A 22306-nucleotide genomic window follows, 5' to 3' on the forward strand; every position below is an offset into this window, starting at 1 on the left:
GCAGTCTGTTGACCCTTCTCTCCTGGGTTGGTTTCCAAAATGGCCCTGTCTGCTCTTTGGGTCCTTCTACATCTCCAAACGTCTGTATCTGTGTTAGCTTTCTGCAAAATGTTTCCTTCTTAAAGGATTCCAGTGAGCTGAGTAAGAGCCATCTTGAATGAGTGGGGTCACATCTCCATGGAAACAACCTAATCAAAAGGTCCCACCCACAATATGTCTGCACCTACAAGATTGGATTAAAAGAACATGGCTTTTCTGGGGTACACAACAGTTTCAAACCAGCATAGACCATAGGATGTTTATATCATTTTGAAATTTTTAGAGGCCCTAATTACTTTTCCTTTCCTCCTTGAAAAAGCATAACAGCCTTTTAGTGTATGTTTGGTATCACCTGTTGTTTCACTCACATTATCTATTGCTTAGAATACTCTTTATTTTTGCCCCTCTAGTGCCCTCTGACTTGCTGGTCCAGTCTTGACTACCCTGCTGTAAACCTGCTGCTCAGCATTTTCCAGGGGTGTTTCTCCGTTTCACCTTTGTCTTAAAGACACCATTTCCTGGATCCTATGACTTCCTACTTTTACTTTTCTTCCTCATTTTATGATACACACACACATAATTAAATTCCTCAAGCAAAAGATACACACGGGACAAGCTTTCTGACATTTGAATTTGGAAAATGTCTTTATTTTGCATTCACACTTGTATAATATTTGGCTGATATAGAATTCTAGGTTCATGGTAACTCTTACTTAGACTTTGAAGGTAATGCTTTGTTATATATTTGCCTCATATTGGGTAGAAAAGCTAGCCTAATTCTCATTCTTTTGTAAATTATCTGCATGTTTGTTTCTCTGGGAATTTTTTATGAATCTTTTTGTCTTTTTTACCCTGAAATGTCCTAGTTTTTGTCTCATTGTGTTTTTATTTTAAGTGCATTTGTGTTTATTGTATTTATTTGTACTAATACCTTCAGTTTATAGCACGTGATATTGGTGTTTCATTTATTATATTGTCATAACATTAACTTTTTTTTACCATAATATTAACTTAAAAAATTATTTTTATTAAAGAAGTTATAGATTTACAGAAATATCACACCTAAAATACCAAGCTCTTATATACCATCCTAATAGTCATACCTAATAGCAAATGTAGTGGTACATTTGCTACAATTGATGAATGAACATGTTTATAATTGTACTATTAATTATATTCCATAGTTTACTCTAGGGCTCACTGTTTGCGTTGTACAGTCCAATGGATATATAAATTTTTAATTTCATTCTAGTAATATATACATTCTAAAATTTCCCCTTTTAACCAAATTCAAATACGTATTTCAGTGCTGTTAATTTTGTTCACAATGTTATGCTACCATCACTTCAGTCCATTACCAAGACTTTTTCATCTAATGCTCTGTGCAATTTAAGTTTTAACTCACCATTTCTTACTTCCACCCTACCTGGCCTTGGTAACCTGTATTCTTAATTTCTGACTTTATGAATTTACTCTTTCTAATTATTTCATATCAGTAAGATTATACAATATTTGTCCTTTTGTGTCTGGTTTATTTCACTCACCATGGTGCCTCTGAGTTTATCCATGTTGTTGCAAGTATCAGAACTTCATTCCTTTTCAGGACTGAATCCCATTGCATGTGTGTTTATCCATTCATTGGTTCATGCACACCTGGGTTGCTTCCATAGTTGGCAATTGTGAATAAAATGCCACTGTGAACATTGGTGTGCAAATATGTTTGAGTCCCTGTTTTCAATGCTTTAGGGTATATATATATATTTATATAGAGAAGTGGGATTGCCAGGTCATGTAGTAATTCTGTATTTAATTTTCTGAGCAGCCACCAAACTGTCTTCCACAGTGTTTTTGAAATGTTTCACACATTTCTAATATTTTATCTTTTAATTCTGTTGAATAGTTTGATTTCACGAATCACAATTTTTTTCTTGTACTCAGTTCTGTTTTGTGACCTTCTGTTTTGTCTTATATGTGTATCCTTCAGTAGTTCTGGATGTACTAAATTTTTTCCTTTAATAATTTTCTATAAATTATCTTCATATCCTCAGGAGTTTTTGTTTTTTGCTTTTTTTGGCAAGTGCATGGCCTGGAATCAAACCCAGGTCTCCTGCATGGCAGGTGAGAATCCTGCCACTGAACTACCCTTGTACCCCTTATTTTTTTAATGATTATTGATTTGCCTGGATAACTAGCTGATACAGTTTTCCTTCTGGTCTGTTTCTTCAGTAGACTCTCTCCTATGGAAAAGTTGGTTATATCTGTGCATATGGGTGAGGCTTTGCTTTAGAGTGAGTGGATAGGAAGTCTGACCTTAGGCATGGAGGGGAGGTGGTTGCCTTCAGGTATGGAAATGAGCTGGGCTTTACTCTCATCAATCCTTCCAGTGTAAATCTAGCTCTCCAGGCAATTAAATCATTTTACCAGAGACTAGCTTTTTTTACCTAGAGTTTTTCTGGGGCCACAGTTGGAAAGTTGTATTTTATTTGGGGGGAGGTGGGGCACTTGGTGCAGCTATGTTATCTGGTTTCTCTTTGTTCATTCCCATTTTTCACACCCACCTCCTACACCTGCTCATGGGCCCATCTTCTCTTTGGCTTCTCTCGGGAGATTAGCTTCCTCTTCCATTGCAAACCCCACCCATGGGTCTGTGCTTCAGCTTCCTCTGATCACAATTGATATTTTCATCACACATTCATAAAAGGTGGTTCAGTCTCTTTTTTCTAATCATCACTGCCATGCCTAAACTTTTTTCTTTTTGTTGCTACAAGTTTTTTTTTTTTCCCTTTTGCATTCATTTCCTGTCTCACAAGAAAAGGGAGATATTAAAAGCATATACTTAGTCCATCATCTTGAACTTGAAAGCTCTATTACTTTTTTTTTTTCATTTTGGAACAGGAAGCATGATGATTTGTGTATTTTAGTCTATCTACTGTCATTTTACCAAAATCTTACTCATTCCCATCGTTTCTTAGTTGATTTTCTAGTTTGGCAATCATACTCTACAAGTAAGACCAATTTTGTCTCTTCTTTTTAAACCTATGTGCTTTTTTTTTTCTTGTTTGGCTAGAACTGCTAAACAATGTTGAATGACAAGCAATAGTAGCTAATACTGACCAAAATATTTATAAAGCCCAATCTTGAACTGACTGCATGTTATGGAAAGTATAAAATTTATTACACAGATTTATGGCTTATTGAGAAAGTTATCTGAAATATTCTCCTTGGTTAGTGCCTTTGAGTGAATGGGTTTGGAATTTACAGCCCAAGAATTTCTTATATATCTTTTTTCCAATAGCTGCAATTCAGAACTGGGGATGGGTAGGAAGGGGAAATTAGCTTTCTAAAGTAATAAATCCTTCATATGGAGTTAATCAAATTTTAGATGACAAAGGTAGTAAATCATGATTAGGCAGCAAAATTAATAAGTGTTTCTTAACAGTAAATCAATAATAGCAAGCCATTTGACTGGCAGCTAAAATGGATCTTCTACTCTAAAGTCAATAAAGACTTAATGAAACAACTATAACTGTAGAGATACCTGTAGCTAAATAAGAATTCATTGTAAGAACAGTCTGGTTATTAGTTAACATATAGAAGAAATTAACCACTTGATTCATTTTTGCTTATTTTTAATTTTTAAAGGTGCTTTAAGAATTGCTTTATAGATTTTTAAAAATATATTTTTATTGAGGAATCCTCATGCACCATACAGTCCATCCAAAGTATATAGTCATTGATCATATCATCATGTAGTTACGTATACATCACCATGATCATTTTTAGAACATTTGGATCACTCCAGAAAAAGAAATAAAAAGAAAAAAGAAAAACCATACATCCAATACCTCTTACTCTTCTCTTTCATTGACCACTAATATAATTCTCTACCCCAATTTTTTTTTTTTACCTCTTTTCTCACCCTATTATTTATTTATTTTTCATCCTTATAGTTTTACTCATCTAGCCATACCCTGCATAAAGGGAGCATCAGACACAGGGTTTTCACAATCACATGATCACATTGTAAATGCTATATCGTTATACAATTCTCTTCAAGAATCGAGGCTACTAGAATACTATTCAACAGTTTCAGGTACTCCAATATACCATAAGCTAAAAAGGAATGTTCTAGTCTGCCAAAGCTGCTGGAATGCAACAGACTGGAGACGGATTGGCTTTTAATAAAAGGGGATTTATTTAGTTAAAAATTTGTAGTTCTTCAGATGAAAGGCAGCTAATTTTCATCTGAGGTTCTCTGTTTCACTTAGTCTTCTCTCCTGGCTTCTCGGTTCCATCGGCCTTCCCCAGGGCTATTCCTTTCTGCATCTCCAAACATCTAGGTTGAGCTGTGAATGGTGAGATGAGGTGTGCTGAGCTGCTTGGACTGTGGTGCCTTGAGCTCTCTTCTGACCTCTCTTTTAAGTCTCTAATTAAATTAAACATCACTCATTGGAGAAGGCACTCGCCTTAGCCAACTGTAGATGTAATCAGCCATAGATGAGTTTCACATGCTAATGATTCAAATCCACAGCAACAGAACTAAGTAGGTACCGTCACCTGGCTAAGTTGACATCTGAACCTAACCACCACAAGGGATATCTATAGAATGCCTAAGAACAACCTCAAGAATAAGAGTTTACAATCTAGGAACCTTTATAATAGGCCCCAAGATAATAACCCTTGCGCTTGACTTCAGTTCTCTAAGTTTGTATATTATAGTTAGTCCATATGAGTGAGGCATGATAATAATTGTCTTTTTGTTTCTGACATTTCATTCAACATACTATCCTCAAGGTTCATTTACCTAGTTTCATGCTTCATTCCTTTTCCCAGCCACTAAGTAGTCTGTTGTATGTATACATCGCAGATCCCTCTTCTATTCCACAGTTGATGTACCCTTAGGCCACCTCCATTCATTGCAAATCATGAATACTTCCTTCATAAACACTACTGTGCAAATGTCCATTTGTATTCCCGCTTACAGTTCTTCTAAGTATATACCTAGCAATGGGGTTACAGGATTACATGGCAACTCTACCCTTAGCGTCCTGTGTAACCACCACACTACCCTCTGGAGGACCTGCACCACTCTGTTTCTCTACCAGCAGTAAATAGTTGCATTTCTCTCTCTCCACATTTTCTCTAGCACTTGTATCTCTCTATTCATTTTTGAGAGTTTTATTTGCACATCAAATAATCCAACCTAAGTAAAAAGCAATGTTTCCTGGTATAATCACATACCCATACCTTTACCACCACAGTCTGTATGAGGACATTTCCTTTTCTTCTGCAAAGAAACCTATACCCCTCCCACATATATCCCACTTATTGACATTTAGTTTTGGCAAAAAATGAAAGCCAGTCCTGGGAACCACCACAGGAACAGAGGCTGAAAGCAATGAGGCCCAGGAGTAAGGGACCAGTAGATGCCAGCCATGTGCCTTCCCAACTGACAGAGATGTTCAGAAAAGCCATCAGCTTTTCTTGAATGAGGGTAACTGTTAGCTTAGAGTCCTTAAGGAATCCACACAGGACAGTAAGTCAAGGCTTAACAGATTTATTGAAGGGAGAAAGCAGCTGGGAGCCAGTGAAAGGAAAGAAAATGGCTCCCACAAGGCAGGTGGGAGCCAGCAGCCAAAGGAAAGAAACTGGCTCTGGCTCTCTATATGAGAGCTGCATTTTTAAAGGAAAAACTGTGCGAACCATGCTGTGGAGTTCTGTCCCTTGATTGGATGGGGGCTTGTTGACTTATGATCTGGTTGTTTGCTGGGATTCTGACACACTGCTCTCTTTTGATGTGCAGCTGTATGTACCATCAAGAGTTATCAACCAGGAATGGGCCTTGACCACATGCATGTGGTTGTTTGTCTTATAGGCATATCTGGTCTTGCTTCATTCACCTTCTGGTAGGTGTGGCATTGGCATGTCTGGGGCTCTCAAACATCCTTTACCCATAAACCTAGTGATTGTTTATCTTGTTGCCACATCTGGTTCTGCAAAAGAAGCTGAGGGGCCCCTGGGTCAAAAGTCCCTTCTACATGTAAAGTTCTTTTTCTGAAACCTGACAGTAACCTCTTGTTACTGCTTTAATTTGGACACTTTCACTTACTTAGAACTGTAAACTTACAACTTATTAAATTCCCATTTTAAGAGCCATTGCATTTCTGGTATATTGCATTCCGCAGCTTAACAAACTAATACGTATTTCTTCAGCACCAAATGCTTGTCTCTGCTGCTTTCTATCTCCTGATAAGCTGTGTTCTTAACTTTAACTCTCAAAGTTCACTCATTAATATTAGTTCATATTAGTGAGACCATATTTCCTTTTGTTCCTGGCTAATTTAACTCGGCATAATGTCCTCAAGTTTCATTCATGTTGTCACGTGCTTCCTGACTTTATTCTGTCTTATAGCTGTGCAATATTATATATATACCGCAGTTTTTTAGCTACTCGCCCATTGATGGACATTTGGGCTGTTTCTGTCTCTTGGCAATCATGAATAATGCCGCTGTAAACTTCAGTGTGCAAATGTCTGTTTGTGTCTTTGCCTTCAGTTTCTCTGAAAATATATCTAGTAATGGGATTGCTGGATCATATGGCAATTCTATACTTAGCTTCCTGAGGAACTGCTAAACTTCCTTCCATAGCAGTTGTACCTTTCTTTGTTCCCACCACAGTGAATAAGTGTGGCTTTTTCCATATCCTCTCCAGTACTTATCATTTCTGGTTTTTTGATAATGGCCATTCTAGTGGGTATAAGATTATATCCCATTGTTCAGTGATAGAATGGCAGCATTCCTTAACTGCTGTGTCAAAGATCAGTTGTCCATAGATGAGAAGGTTTATTTTTGGACACTCTGTTTGAGTCCATTGGTCAGTTTATCTGTCTTTATGCCAGTACCATGCTGTTTTGATCACTATAGCTTTGTAATACGCTTTTACGTCAGGTAGTGTGAGACAAGCCTCTTCATTTTTCTTTCTCAAGATATTTTTAGCTATTCAGGGCACCCTTCCCTTCCAAATAAATTTGCTTATTGGTTTTTCTATTTCTGCAAAGTACGTTGTTGAGATTTTAATTGATGTTGCGTTAATCTATAAATCAATTTGGGTAGAATTGACGTCTTAACTATATGTAGCCTTCCAATCCATGAACATGGTATGCCTTTCTATTTATTTAGGTCCCCATGATTTCTTTTAGCAATTTCTTGTAGTTTTCTGTGTATTGGTCTTTTGTATACTAAGGTAAATTTATCCCTTCAACTGAATAACAAAAAAACAAGCAACCCAGGTTAAAATTGGGGGAAAGACTTGAATAGACATCTCTCCTCAAAAGATATGCAGATAGCCAGAAAGCACATGAAAAGATGCTTAACATCATTAGTCATAAGGGAAATGCAAATCAAAACCACAATTAGATACTACTTCACACCTGTAAGAATGGTTGCTTAAAAAAAAAAAGAAATGGAAAATGACAAGTGTTGAAGAGGATGTGGAGAAATAAGAACACTCATTCATTGCTGGTGGCAATGTAAAATGGTGCAACCATTGTGGAAGTCAGTTTAGCGTTTCCTCAGAAGTTATATATAGAACCACCATATGACTCCACAATCAACTACTTGGTATGTACTCCAAAAAACTGAAAAAAGGAATTCATTCAAGCAGATATTTGCACGCTGATGTCTATAAAAACATTATTCACAATTGCCAAAAGATAATAGCAACCTAAACGTCCATCAGTCAATGAGAGGATAAATAAAATGTGGTACACACTTACATTGAAATATTATTCATCTGTAAAAAAGAATGAAGTCCCAATACATGTGACAACATGAATGAATCTTGAAGACATCATGTTGAGTGAAATAAGCCAGATACATAAGGACAAATATTGTATGATCTCGCTCCTTTGAACCAATTAGAATAAGTAAACTTATAAAGTCAGAATTTAGAATATAGGTTATCAAGGGCCGAGTTGGGGATGAGGACTAGGAAGTTAGGTTTAAATGTATAGGGTTCCTACTTGGAAAGAAGGAAATATTTTGGTAATGGATGGTGGAGATGGTAAGACAACTTTGTGAACACAGTTAACAGCGCTGAAATAGATGTGTCATTATGATTAAAAGGGGGAAATAAAGATTGTTTATTTGGTAACATAATAAAAATATTTTAAAAATTCATAGAATTGCACTATATAAACAGTGACCCCTAAGTTAAACCCTGGACTTTAATTCATAGTTCAATTATAAAAATGGGCTATCATAAATTATAACAAATGATCCACACCAATGCAGTGTGTTGTTGGTAGGGTGGTGTATTAGTTAGGGTTCTCTAGAGAAACAGAATCAACAGGGAACACTCACAAGTATAAAATTCATAAAAGTGTCTCACGTGACTGCGGGAACGCAGAGTCCAAAATCTGCAGGGCAGGTTGTGAAGCCGACGATTCCGATGGAGGGTCTGGACGAACTCCACACGAGAGGCTCGCCAGCCAAAGCAGGAAGAGAGCCTGTCTCTTCTGAATTCTCCTTAAAAGGCTTCCAGTGATTAGAGTGAGCACCTCTCATTACCAGAACACACTCCCCTTGGCTGATTACAAATGGAATCAACTGTGGATGCAGCTGACATGATCATGATCTAATTCTATGAACTGCCCTCATTGCAACAGACAGGCCAGCCCTTGCCCAACCAGACAAACAGGTGCCACAACTTGGCCAAGTTGACACATGAACCTGACCATGACAGGTGGTATGTGGGAACCCTGTTATTTTATGCATAATTGTTCTGTAAATCCGTAACTTCTCTAATTAAAATAATAGAGCTAAAAATGTTTATGTTTTGCACAGGAACTTCCAGTTATATTTCTAATAAAATGCCTTGTGTCCTTAGATATTTATTTAGTTTCTTTTGCTCTTTATCTTTTCCTTATCATAATCAGATAGCATATTTGTTCTCCAGTTTTGCAGGTGGAACTGATAGCAACTCACCATGTTCTATAATGAGTTCCTTTGTAACATCTCTAGCATCTGCCTTTTTCAATTGCACCGCTGCTGCTATTCCCACTTCTCTCTTCCTACCCCAGTTTTAATCTTACACCTCGGCTTAGATTGGACAGACTGCAGTACTTCTTGAACCATCTTCTCTTTTCCATTCTCATTAATTTATTCAAGTCTTCATGGTTTCCCTCCACAAAATCATGTCTCCGTGCCCCTCTGAAATACTTCCTTTTTGCCAGGGTAATTATAAACTGAAATACTGCTTATATTACCCCTATAGTTCAAGTGGTTTCAAGTTACCCTTGAGAAAAATGTAAAAATGATTATGACATATTTGGTCCTCCATTATCTAGCCTCAGTGTAACTGTCTGATTTCATTTTCTGCCATTTTCTTGACACATATTTCATAGTCCAGCTATTCCAAATTATTTGCAAGTACCTGATCACATCCAGTTCTTTATTACTGCAGTGCCTTGGCACATGCTGTTTCCTCTGCCCTTTCTTCCCCAGGGTGGATCTGAGATCCAATTAGTCTTTCAACAGTTTACATGTCTTCTTCTCCAGAAAACTTTTCCTTTATGTCTTTTCCCATTATCTTGTAAGTTTGTATTTGAGTTCTCTTCCCTGCACTTTACCTTCACCTCTCTCAGTGCTGTAACGTCTCTAGCATCTGCCTTTTTCATTTGCAGCTGCAAGACTTCTAAGCAGCTGAAGTGTTGCTATTAAAACCCATGCATAAAAGCACACACACTAAATTCTATTAGAGGGTATACTAGGCCCTTTATCCTAGCCTTTCACCTCTTACTTTACTCAGAATTCTAATAAATTTAGAATTTTTTATTATTTTACTAAATAAATAAGTTGTTTACTTGGTACCATAGCCCATATTAGATTAGAAGCAACATGCATGGAAGATTGGGGAATGAAGATAGGGAAAGATTAGGTTGACAATGAGAGGGTTGTTAGCAAGACCTAAAACTGATGTATTGACAGCCTGAAATAAAGGAATCTACAAGAAAAGAAAAAACTAGTAAAAGTACTGGAGGATATTTTTTTAAATCACAGATATTTGTAGTCTTCTAATATAGAAATTCATCTAGACATCTTGGAATTCCTTGATAGTATGGTATTATATGATTGATGTTTCCCAGATTATATGATCATGAAGAGATAAATTTCTGTTGCATATATTGTGTTCGAAATGAAATACTATTGCTTAAAGGTGTGAGTGGGTGAACTCTCAAATATGTTGAATAACTCAGCCCCCTACAGCAATAAATAGATGAGTTCTTGCTGATTTTCCTTCTAAAAGCTGCAGGGTACTGCTGCTTTACTTCTGATCATTCATTTCTCTGTAGTTATATTCACATTACTAATAATGTCATTAACTGATCTCTTAGGGTATTTTTCTATTAATTTCTTCTTTTGTATGTCAGATTTGGAAAATAATAAAATGATCCCTTTCGATTGGCTCTTACTATTTTTCTTTATTTCTCTTAGTCTGAAATGTCGTATAAGAATTATTCGTAAGGAGCCTTATACGGAGGCTGGCTGAAGCAGTATTATAGCACTAATTCTGACACTATTGTGTACTGACTCCTTGTGACATTTTTCAAACTTTTCTTTAACTGAATTGGTGGGAAGGATAAAAGGGGGAGATTAACTTTCCATTTTTGTAGGTTGAGATATGGAGGTGTGACAGATAATCATGTATAGTGAAAGTACCACAGGTCCCTGTGCTGGGGTTTTGAACTGTTAGTCTTGCTGAGAATCACTTGGGCATGTTTCTTGTGTCTCAGTGTTGTTAACCCTGCCTTTTTTTCCAGAGTGGGGGGACGTTTGGGCTGATGCTGCCAAAGGGTGGAGGGGGATTAACTAATCTGTTAAATAACCTTTTATCTGAGAGTCTAGTTTCTCATTGGTATTACTGACCAAAAGGATAAATGTTTAGAAATAGGGATTTTTGTTTTTGTCTTCCTTGGGATGAGAGGCTTATTTTTGAAGAATGGAATTTTAAGGGAGCCTGACAACCTCATTTTCCATGTGACATAAAAATTTTGGCAGCGGAATAAGGTTTCACAACTAGGAGTTTGAGCCAGACTTTCCAGTGGCTAAACTGTTCTTTGGGAGTTAGATATATGGGTAACCCGTATCTTTGCTTTCAGGTCATAGCAGTTCTCTTTAGCATGCTGCAATTGGGATTCCTATGTTCCTTTTTCCTTGTAGTTCAAAAGGCTTTCACAGATGTTATCCTTCTGTCATATACATTGTAAAGATCTGCACAATTGCATCCCATATTTATGTTTTAATCAAGTCACCATATGCCTGCCAAAGGCATAGGGCTACATACAGCTTATTATCTTTGCAAGTAAGAATTTCCTTTTCTATACTACCATAAAAATATAATGCTATTGTATTACCACTGTTTTACAACTGAGAGGCAGAGAGATTGGTTGCTTTGTCCATGGTTCTGTGGGAAAATAGATAAATAGCCAGTGAACAGACTTTGGAAATCACCCAGTTCAACTCGTTCTGTACTGTAGTGTAAATACTCTTACCTGGACACGGAGCTCCTACCAGATTCTTTGTGTACTGTGAGGCAACTAGTTCTGTTCTAGTTCTAGTTGTTAGAAAGTTTTCCTTTGTTGAGGTGCCATTTGCTTCCCTCTAACTTCTATTAATTCTTTTACTTGCTTCTTGTAAGACTAGGTATGTACCTACTTTTTTTCCTCAAATTTTGCTTTTGTTTGTTTTATTGTACCTACTTTTTTCATGACTTGTCTTCAAATATTTGAAGATAGCTTAAAAGCCTTCTCGTAGTCTTCTCATCTCAAGGCTAAGAAGTAAGTAGTTCATCTATCCCTTCAGCTGTTACTTAAATCACTTGATTTTCAGCTTCCTAATCACTCTAATTGCCATTCTCTGGAAAAATTCTCAATGTCCAAGGATCTTTCATACTTCAAATGGCTTAAAAATGATACTTTAGATATGGTTTGATTAATCTAATGCCTAGGAAGACTTTTCTCCTGTCTTTCCTACAATGACCCAAAAGGAGATCTGTGCTATTTATGTCACTTTCTGAAAAGTTTATTCAATTTGTTAAGCAGAAACACATATGTCAGGGATATTATAGATAAAAACAATAGAGAGTAAAAGGACTAGAAGTTTTAAAAACACCTTTATGAAATACTATATAGGATTTATTGCAGTGTATGATATTGGGCATAATACTTGAGTGAAGTTTCTTTTCTTAAAAGGATACTTAGGTGTTTTTGTTCTTTGACCAATCAGTGGATAAATTTGAAAGAGAATTTTTAGTCTGCTGAAGACTGTATGTATCTTATGTCAAAAACAATTTAGTTCACAAAAAATTCAACATTTTCCTTCATGGCAATATGGTAGCATGTTAATTTTCTCCATTTTTGCCCATACTGTTTATTCTTTACAAGTCAGTATTTGGGAAAATGAAACTAGGCTGTTAAAAACTTTTTAAAAACTCTTACTCATTATTGTCATTAGCTTTGTTTTGCCCATTACCAACTATTGACCCTCTTCTTTTACTATGATAATGTTAATTGTATTTTGTTAGATGATCTTAGCCATTCATCAATGACTTTTTGTAAAGGAATGTTGTTTACTTTTAATCTAAAATCAAGTTATTGAAATATATATTGATAGATTTTGCCAAATTATGGCAATGAGCAGGACAAGTGTGCTTAAGTGACCATGTTGATGACCTTCCATTGTAGTCTCTAGGTTTTATTTATTTTTTTCAATGAGGTAGTTTTTTAAATGTATGAGTCTTGTCAGATATTTAGCCCAATAATGCGGTACATATAATGATATTCAAGAGAAGTTTCCTGTATTACAAGGAATGATTCAGAAAACCCATAAGTAAATTGTTGTCTATAGCAGTTCCACCCTTGGGCAAGGGAGGGTCATTGAAACTTCCATGGCTATTAATCTTGAGAGACAGCATACAAGGTCTTGTTGGAATGATGACTCTAGCCATCTTATCAAAACAAGGCTAGAAAAATAGGATTGATTCACATCCCATTTTGCATGCTAATCAAAATGAAGATTGTAGGAATAGATGGACGGTACATTGAGTCTATTGACAAGTAAGTGCAGGGTGTGAGTCAAGAATATTTCCACTTCCTTAATTTTACCAATTGTCTCCCCAAAGTCATTCACTAGAATATACAGTAAGAAGTTGAATTTGCTTGGATCACTTAACTTGTTTTGGAGAAGGTTGAGAAAGGCTTCCAGCTGGAGCTGTCAGTTTTTTTCTGTAGCAGCTGCCTGTCATTAGCGTTTCTGAGGATGACCTGATATACTCCTTCCTTCTTTTGCTACGATTAAACATACTATCCTTTTTTGTAGGCTTTTGTAGGTTTCCAGGCCGTAAGGCAGCCTGCGTGGTCTGGTTAGTATACAGAGCTCTGGGGCATGGAGAGGGATCTCTGGCCCTGGCTTTTCTACTGGTCACTGGATGACCTTTGGCAAGTGAGTCACCTTTCTCTATTTTCTTTCACTTTATAAAATTTAGACTTTCTTTTTAATACCTAGTCTTAGAAAACATTTGCCACAATTAAAGAATTGATAAAAGGTTCTTGAGTGAATTAAAACCTAATCTGGATATGTTAGTTAATACAGAGAGAATGATTTTTCAGAGTACTAGAGTAAATTAAACAAAGTACCCCAAATGGATGAAATATGTATCCCAGATTGTCTGTGTTAAATAAAAGCTGTAAATCTGGTCCAATTTATATAAATCTTTTCAATCTCTTTTGTGAAAAAGCAATGTCCTTATTTATAAGTGCTGTCCATGCAGATTATATCATAACATTAGAAAACTTCAGGGGACACCAAAGAATTGTTTAGTTACTTAAACTATAAAAGTCCTTTCAGAATGTTGATTCCTGTGGACTCTCAAAAATGATCTAGTTAACAAAAAATTTTTATTGCATCAGATTATTTTATCTTTTGGGGTCCTCACATTTTAATATAATTCTGCTATATTGAAGAAAAAAATAGTGTGGGTGATATATGCTCACCTTGGAAAAGAATCTGGGTTCGTTTACATAAATTTAATTTTACCTTTTATAGACCAGAAGTCTGTTTGTCTCTAAAATTCTATTAATTTATTAAAACTCCAGTTCTTATTTTTGGGTACCCTGTAAGACTTCAGTAACCTGAGTTGAATCATGAAATTAATAATGCAGTTTGCTCTTAGTTGAATAACTATAAAACTCCTTAAAGGGAATCCTGTGGTTATGGATCTAAAATTGCTGTTCTTGAGGTAACAGTGTGGTCTTGATTATTTGATGTGAGGTTTTGAAAGTTATTAAGTTACTAATGGTAGAACGGTTATCTAATAGGATAACCGTGATTCATTATAGTTCCCTTGCTTTTTATTCCTGTGCTACACAGAAAGAACCCACTGTAAGGAGTTTGGAAATATTCTCTTTTAGGATTTGGGATGACAGAGTGGTCACTTTTTTCCAACCACCATAAGTGGTAATTAGGCCCTTAGGAATGACATTGGGGTACTTTCTGAGCAAGCAACAACAGCCTTCCAAATAGCTTAAAGTATGTAAGACGTTTTTCCTCAGCCAGATGTAATGCTCAATAGTAGAGGAATAAATTTAAAGAGACGTCCCCTAGGATAATCTGGAAAATGCCTTGATGGAATAAGAAAGCTGTCATACTATTAGAAATAAGTAAAAGGTTGCCATTTATAGGTAAGAATACATGATGGTTCATTTTAATTTTTTTTTATGATTTCTTAGAAAATATATTAGTAAAACCTAGAAACTCAAGGATTTGTGTTCATAGATCAGTGATCTTTGAGCTGTTATTGAATTTTTTTCCGTAATTCAAAAATGTTTAAGCAAATAGTGGCACTTTCATTCATTTTCTTGAATATTTATTAACTTATACAATTTTTCTAAATTAAACTTTATTTTACATATAGTAGGGAGAAATCACATTCCTGGAGGATGGAGAGGGGGAGATTCTAAATACTGCAGTTGACATCTATGTCCTTGAGCCTCAATCACCTAAAACAGGAGCTTCAGGATTTTCAAGCAGAGAAATAAGCTAGGGAACTTGTCCTGAAATTATATTCTCTTTGCATACATAGGGGTTTTTTTTTTTTTTACATGAGCAGGCACCGGGAATCGAACCCAGGTCCTCAGGCATGGCAGGCAAGCATCCTTGTCTACTGAGCCACTGTGGCCCGCCCCGTACATAGGGTTTTTATGTTGATTTTGCTTATTTAACTGGTCTTGGAGTGGTGAAGGGGTCTTTATACCTGCTATAGTTAGTTTTCAGTGCTACCACTGCTCTTTAAACAAGACCATAGCCAGAAGAAGAGCCGACCTGAGCTCTAAGAAATCTTTAGAACTTTGTTCTCCTTTCAGCAAGATGGAAGTAAAAGAAATTGGCAGTGGAGAGGTCTAGTGTGAGGACTTTGAAGTTGCCAGAGAGAGCTGGGCTTGGGATCCTGTGAACGCGTCAGAGAAACTTGGTACCTGTCCAACAGTTCAATGGCAAATTTAGTAAAACACTGTAGAAGACATCTTGTGAAACTAGGGCATACTAAGGGCATTCTCAGTAAAATTATACACCCATTCAACTAATTCCTTCAACCTGTATTCATTGAACACCTTTTAGGACCAGGAACCAGGTATTCTAGGAATGGAGGACATAGCAGTGAACAGTACAGAAAACATCTTGCTCTCTTAGTCCATAGATTCTACTGGAGGAGGCAATCTATATACAAATATACTAATACGCCTTTTAGTTCATGTCACAATAAATTTTATGAAGAAAACTGAAGTAGTTTAAAGGGATAGTGAAGTAGAGGAAGGTGCTAATGCCAGATGGTTGATTAGGAATAACTGCTCTCAGATAGTGGCCTTTTAGCAGATATTTTAAGTAAGTAAAGAAGGAAGCCATGTACATATCTGGGAAAAGAGTAGGTAGTATTGATAACAAGTACAAAGGGCCTGAAGAAAACTGAAGTAGTTTAAAGGGATAGTGAAGTAGAGGAAGGTGCTAATGCCAGATGGTTGATTAGGAATAACTGCTCTCAGATAGTGGCCTTTTAGCAGATATTTTAAGTAAGTAAAGAAGGAAGCCATGTACATATCTGGGAAAAGAGTAGGTAGTATTGATAACAAGTACAAAGGGCCTGAGGCAGGAACATGTTTGCCTGTTGGGGAAACAGCAATAAGAATGGTAAGGTTATATTAGAGTGAGTAAGGGTTGTAGGAGATGAGGTTGGAGAGGTAACCAGTGGCCAGATATGAACAAAGTAAGGAAGCCTGCTCTAATTATTATTAACCAACACTATTCTGGAGGTTCTAAATAATTTAAAAAGACTGGAAATTTATACAAAGTTGTTATAACTATGTATGTTAGAGAACATGATAGTATAGTTGTGAAACCCAGAAGACTAAAGAATGCTAAAATTAGTAAGAGAATCAAGAAAGGATGCTTGATCCACAGTCAAGTATTGAAAAAAAAAAGTCAATGGCTTTTTGCTGTACAAATGATACTTAGTCAGAAATAGAAAATGATTTAAAAAATCTATTCAGAACAGCAACAAATAAACTAGAATATTTTGGGGGTATATTTTACAAAAAAGAACTTGTAGACATATGAAGAAAAAAAATAAAATCTTATGGAGGACCTTAAAACAAAATTTGAACTGTGTTCTTCAATGGCAAGGCAGTATCACATAAACACAATTTAATATAATCCCACTTTGAATATCAGTGGAGCTTTTTAGTTTTTTTAAACTATCTAGAAATATTTGAAAATTTAGTATAGAAGAATAAATTCCCAAAAATAGACAAGAAAGAATAGTGAAGGATATTTTCCATTAGATGAAATTAAAATCTGCAATGCCATGTGTGCTGGTTTGAATGGATGTATGTCCCCTAGAAAAGCCGTGTTTTAATCAAAATCCCATTCCCTGTTCAATACTGTATGTTTGAAACTGTAATCAGATCATCTCCCTGGATGATGTGATTTAGTCAAGAGTGGTTGTTAAGCTGGATTAAGTGACGGCATGTCTCCACCCATTTGGGTAGGTCTTGATAAGTTTCTGGAGTCTTGTAAAAGAGGAAACATTTTGGAGAATGAAGGACATTCAGAGAGAGCAGCACAGAATGACATAGCCATGAGAAGCAGAGTCTACCAGCCAGTGACCTTTTGAGATAAAGAAGGAAAATACCTCCCAGGGAGCTTCATGAAACAGGAAGTCAGGAGAAGAAGCTAGCAGATGACGCCATGTCCGCCGTGTGCCCTTCCAGCTGAGAGAGAAGCCCTGACTGTGTTCATCAGGTGCCTTCTCAGCTGAGAGAGAAACCCTGAACTTCATCGGCCTTCTTGAACCAACATATCTTTCCCTAGATGCCTTAGATTGAACATTTCTATAGACTTGCTTTAATTGGGACATTTTCTTGGCTTTAGAACTGTAAACTAGCAACTCACTAAATTCCCCCTTTTAAAAGCCATTCCGTTCCTGGTATATTGCATTCTGACAGCTAGCAAACTAGAACACCATGTAATCAACCTTATAGCTAGGATTGACAGATAGATACGAGCTGGCAACTTTTTCTCTGAAGGTCTAGATAGGAAATGCTTTCAGCTTTGTGTGCCATATAGTCTCTCCTCTTGATTACTCAACTCTGCCATATAGAGCAAAAGCAGCCAAAGACATACTTAAATGAGTGGGAGGGACTAGATTTCAAACTGTGGTTTGCCAACTCATGACATAGATCATGATGCCTTAGGAAGTTAAAACATATTTTCTAGTACCAAGCAAAGGGCTTATCCACAGCAGCATTAAAATATTGGGACACAACAAAAGATTAATAAATATAGCTAGAATCATAAATATAACTTTATTTCAAAGGCATATTTTTCCTATGATGGTTATTACATTATTAACACATGAAGGTGATTTACCCTTGTATCAACCACAGTGATTTTACATCATAATGGTGATTGACTAGTTATTTTTTGAGGGGAGATGCATGGGTCAGAAATCGAACCCAGGTCTCCCACACGGCAGGAGAGCATTCTACCACTGAACCACCCGTGTACCTGACTAGTTCTTTTGAATTGTCAACAGAGAGAGAATGTAGGCATTCCTTACAACTAGTAACCTAATCGTGATTCTCTAGTAAGTGTGTTTTATTCTAGAATTTATCAGTATTTTTTCAAAGGCCTAGTCTTTCATCAAATAATTTATTCTTGAACACTAAGAATTGCTTTTCTCTTAATATACACACATACACACACTCACATATTTATATTCTCTCTGTAATATATATGCACACACTCTTAATTTGTTGCAAGCACATTTTAAAAGCACAACAGAGCTGCCATTGGGAGATGGTGCTGGGGGCACCTGGAGGAGCCTCTGCCTGCCCTCCTTCCTGGCACCAGGAGGGAAGAAGAAGCAGGTGTGTGAACGGCTGTGAGAGTCAGAGTTTCTGCTGAGAATTGAAGTCAAGCAGGCCCCTACCCAGGCCCCACAGCCCAGCCAAGTCCTGCCTAGTCTGCAAACCCACCAATACTCCTACCCAGCCAAACTGGGCCCACAAGATGTTAGATGGAACACAGCTCCATCATCACCCAGGTGCAGGGAAGATTCTCACTATGCGAAGCCTGGGCTCCAAGTCCTCTCCCAAGAAATATCATGGACAAAACATCTTCAAGGCTAGTTTTTGCTTTTTTCCCACCCAGCATGTTGGCTGGTCAAACTCTTCCACCTAGGTTGTTGCATACAAGGAGGAAGTCAATTTGACTGCTAAGCTGGATCTGCTCCAGTGTCTCCAGTACTGGTTTAATCATATCCCAAGGCCCTGTCTGCTCTCACAGGTGACAGAGGAAGGTCAAGGAAGGATCTGCATGGTCAATGACATGGAAGAAACCCTTGTGCATGGCTCCTTTAAGCCAATCAATAATCCTGGCTTCATAGAGCCTGTAGAGATTGAGTGGACCATTCACCAGGTATATGTGTGCAAGAGGCAATATGTGGATGAGTTCCTGAGAAGATTGGGGGAACTCTTTGAATGTTTCCTCTTCACTGCCAGCCTGGCTATGTATGCTGAACCTATGATGAATCTGCTGGACCAGTGTGGGGTGTCAGGGTCTGCCTATTCTAGGAGTCCTGTGTGTTCCATTAGGTCTGCTATGTCAGGGAGCTCAGCTGCCTGGGTAGGGATTTGGGAAAAACCTTTATCCTGGTCAGCTTGCCTGCCTCTTATATCTTCTACCCAGAGAATGCAGTGCTCATGCAATCTTGGTTTAGCAAGATGGCAGATCCTGAGCTGCTGAACCATATCCCAACTTGACATGTTAAGTGGAGCAGGGTTATCTACTTCAGTAATCAGAAGCTGTGGTCCTTAGCCTTTCCTGCATCTAAAGAATGACCATCCCAGTAAAGAAAGAAACTACTGGCAGTTTTCTTTTTTGGTATCTTAAATATACTATATCGCCACCTTCTCACCACCATGGTTTCTGACGAGAAATTGGCACTTTTGCTTATTAAAGATCCTTTATATATGAGGAATCATTTTCTCCTACTGCTTTCAGAATTCTCTCTTCATCTTTGGCATTTGACATTCTAATTAATGTATGTCTCAGAGTTAGGTCTGTTAGGACCTATTCTGTTTAGTGTACATTGTTCTTGGACATGTATATTTATGTCTACCATAGAAGTTGGGAAAGTTTTAGCTATTATTTTCTCAAATATTCTTTCTGCCCATTTTTCCATCTCTTGTCCTTTTGGGGCACCGATGATACACATGTTTGGACATTTCATGCTGTCATTCATGTCCCTTAGACACTGCTCAGTTTTTTCTATTCTTTCTCTATCTATTCTTCTAACTGTGTGATTTTGATCATCCTGTCTACTAGTTTGCTGATTCTTCTGCATGTGCTAATCTGCTATTTTATGCCACTTGTGTATTTTTAATCTCTATTATCCCCATAATTTTTCTTATGTTTCTTTTTAAACTTTCTGATTCTTCATTTTGCTCACACACTGTCTTCTTGATAGCCTTTAGTTTATTTCCATCCATATTTGCTTTCATCTCCTTGAATTGATTTGGAAATTTGTTTGAACTTCTTTGTTTGGTTGTTCCAACTTCTTTGTTTCTTCTAAAGTTATAATTTGTTCCCTTGATTGAGTCATTATTTTTCTTTTTCTTAGTATGACTTGTAATTTTTTGCTGATGTCCAGGCATCTGATGATTGTGATGTGCTAACTTTGAAGTTGCAGTTTCTCCCTCTCTCCTAGGGTATTATTATAGATCAGCTATATGTTAAGGCCCCCTTTTTTATGTCTCCCTACATGTATATATTTCTTTATCTATACATACACATACACAGAGGCAGATATGTGATATGTATATCATAGGGAATTTTGTTTGCATTGTTTTTTTGGGGGTTGGGGGGTGGAGGTAGGGGTGGTGGTGTCATGGACCAGGAATTGAACCTGGGTCTCCCAAGGCCCTCTTTTGATGCTTGATCCAATTTATAGTGGCCCTTTGGAGTAGCCCCAGTTAAACTGTTCAGATTTTTTCAGGTCTTTTTCTCCTGATTCTTGCTGTAGATATGTGGTACAACTTTTAAGATTGCTCTTTTATGTGCAATTTTGTTTTTTTTTTTCAGCTCTGGAAGAGTTTCCTTTCCTCTGTTCTTTCTCCAGGAATGCTAATCTGTTCTGTTTGTTTTTGAGCAAAATTTTCTTCCCAGCTCCTATGATTTATTTAATTTCCCTCCATTACTCAGTGACCCCTTTTTATTAAACTTGCCAATTCTGGGACCCATCCTGCCTTACAACAGTTCAATTTCATCCTCCATTCCTCCCCGCACCCTGTTTTTTTTCTGTGAGGCTTTTCTGCTTCCAGTTACTATTCCATTAGGGTATCCTTCCAGGGAGCCAGATTGGATAAATCTAAAAAGTCCACTTTTTTCATGTAGGTGATCCAGCAATCAGAGACTGACCTGAACTGTTCTCTTGCCAACTGTTCTCTTGTGGTCTCTTTTATTTCCTGGTGGTCTTTTTGTATATACATTCTATTCAGCTGCTTGCATTCTGTCCTGGGTCTCTGCAGACTCAGATCCCTGTGCCTGAATATGCATTGGGGTTTTGCTGCTGTATCCACAGCAGAGGTACCCTGGTCATGCTGTGTGTGACTCTTAAGCTGCACAGCACTTAATGAGGTAGGCAGGTCCTCACTGGTGGGTCCAGACTATAGAGCTCTTGCCTTTTGTAGTGTTTTTTTTTTTTTTCTTCAATTCAGCATTTGTCGTGTCCTCCAGTCTTTATTGTCCTCCAGAGTTCTAAGCAAGTGAGATGTGTCCTTTTATTAGGTTGTTTATGAGGAAAGACTCTTCCGAGGGATGTCTTACTTTGCCATGTTGGTAATGTCACCCTGGAGGGTTTGAATAGGTTAGTGACTTAAGAGTAAATGATGTCTTAAATTTATATTGCTCTTTAGTTTTCAGATTAGACTATAGCAACAACAATAACAATTGCCAGTGCTTTTTGTATCAAGCATTGGCTAAATAAGCATATTACATTTGCTCCTTATATCTTTGTCACGTTAAGAGAGAATTGCTATTATCATCCCATTTTACTTTTGAAGAAACAGATGCTTGGATATGTTAAGTAACTAGTTTAGAATAAATCACTAAAAATATAAAAGCCAGTTTCTAGGATATAGTATCTCCTACAAAAGTAAAAGAGATTATTTTTTAATTAATATCTGAGCTGAAATTTGAACCTAAGTTTATCTGATATCAAAGCTTATGTTTTTGATCTTTAAGGCATATTTCTTCTCACTTGATTGTTACATTAATTCTGTCTGAAGGTCAATGACTGTTAGTAGGTCTTTGGGAAATAATTATGTGAAATAAAATTGGTCCTACCAATTTTCCTTTTAGTTTTTTGAGTAATGAGTTACATAACTTAGAGTCACACCCTACTCCTTGAACAGTGTTATTGTCTCTTTGAGATATAGGTAGCATCTGATGGCAAAAGAACAATAGTCAAGTTTGATTGTACTGTGAAACAGTGAAGTTGTGTTGGGAATTGAGGCTTTTGTGAGCCACAGGCATTAGGAATCACTATTGGTTGGTCGTGCCATTCAGATGAGAATGTCTCTGTTTAACTGAAGAATCAGGGATATCATTGGCCAAGTTTCTGGTAAGATCAGGCTGTGCTGTTCAGCTGGGGACCTAA

The 22306-nt window shown here is 37.0% G+C and overlaps 1 protein-coding gene and 1 pseudogene across 8 annotated transcripts in view; both read left to right on the forward strand.

Moving 5' to 3' along the window:
• BCKDHB (branched chain keto acid dehydrogenase E1 subunit beta) overlaps positions 1-22306 on the forward strand; it is a 406736-nt gene that overhangs the window by 245468 nt on the left and 138962 nt on the right. The window lies entirely within an intron of this gene.
• Positions 16071-20474, forward strand: LOC143682769 (carboxy-terminal domain RNA polymerase II polypeptide A small phosphatase 2 pseudogene; annotated as a pseudogene).

The sequence above is a fragment of the Tamandua tetradactyla genome, chromosome 5 (genome assembly GCF_023851605.1).
Source record: "Tamandua tetradactyla isolate mTamTet1 chromosome 5, mTamTet1.pri, whole genome shotgun sequence".
In the NCBI taxonomy this organism is placed as follows: Eukaryota; Metazoa; Chordata; class Mammalia; order Pilosa; family Myrmecophagidae; genus Tamandua; species Tamandua tetradactyla.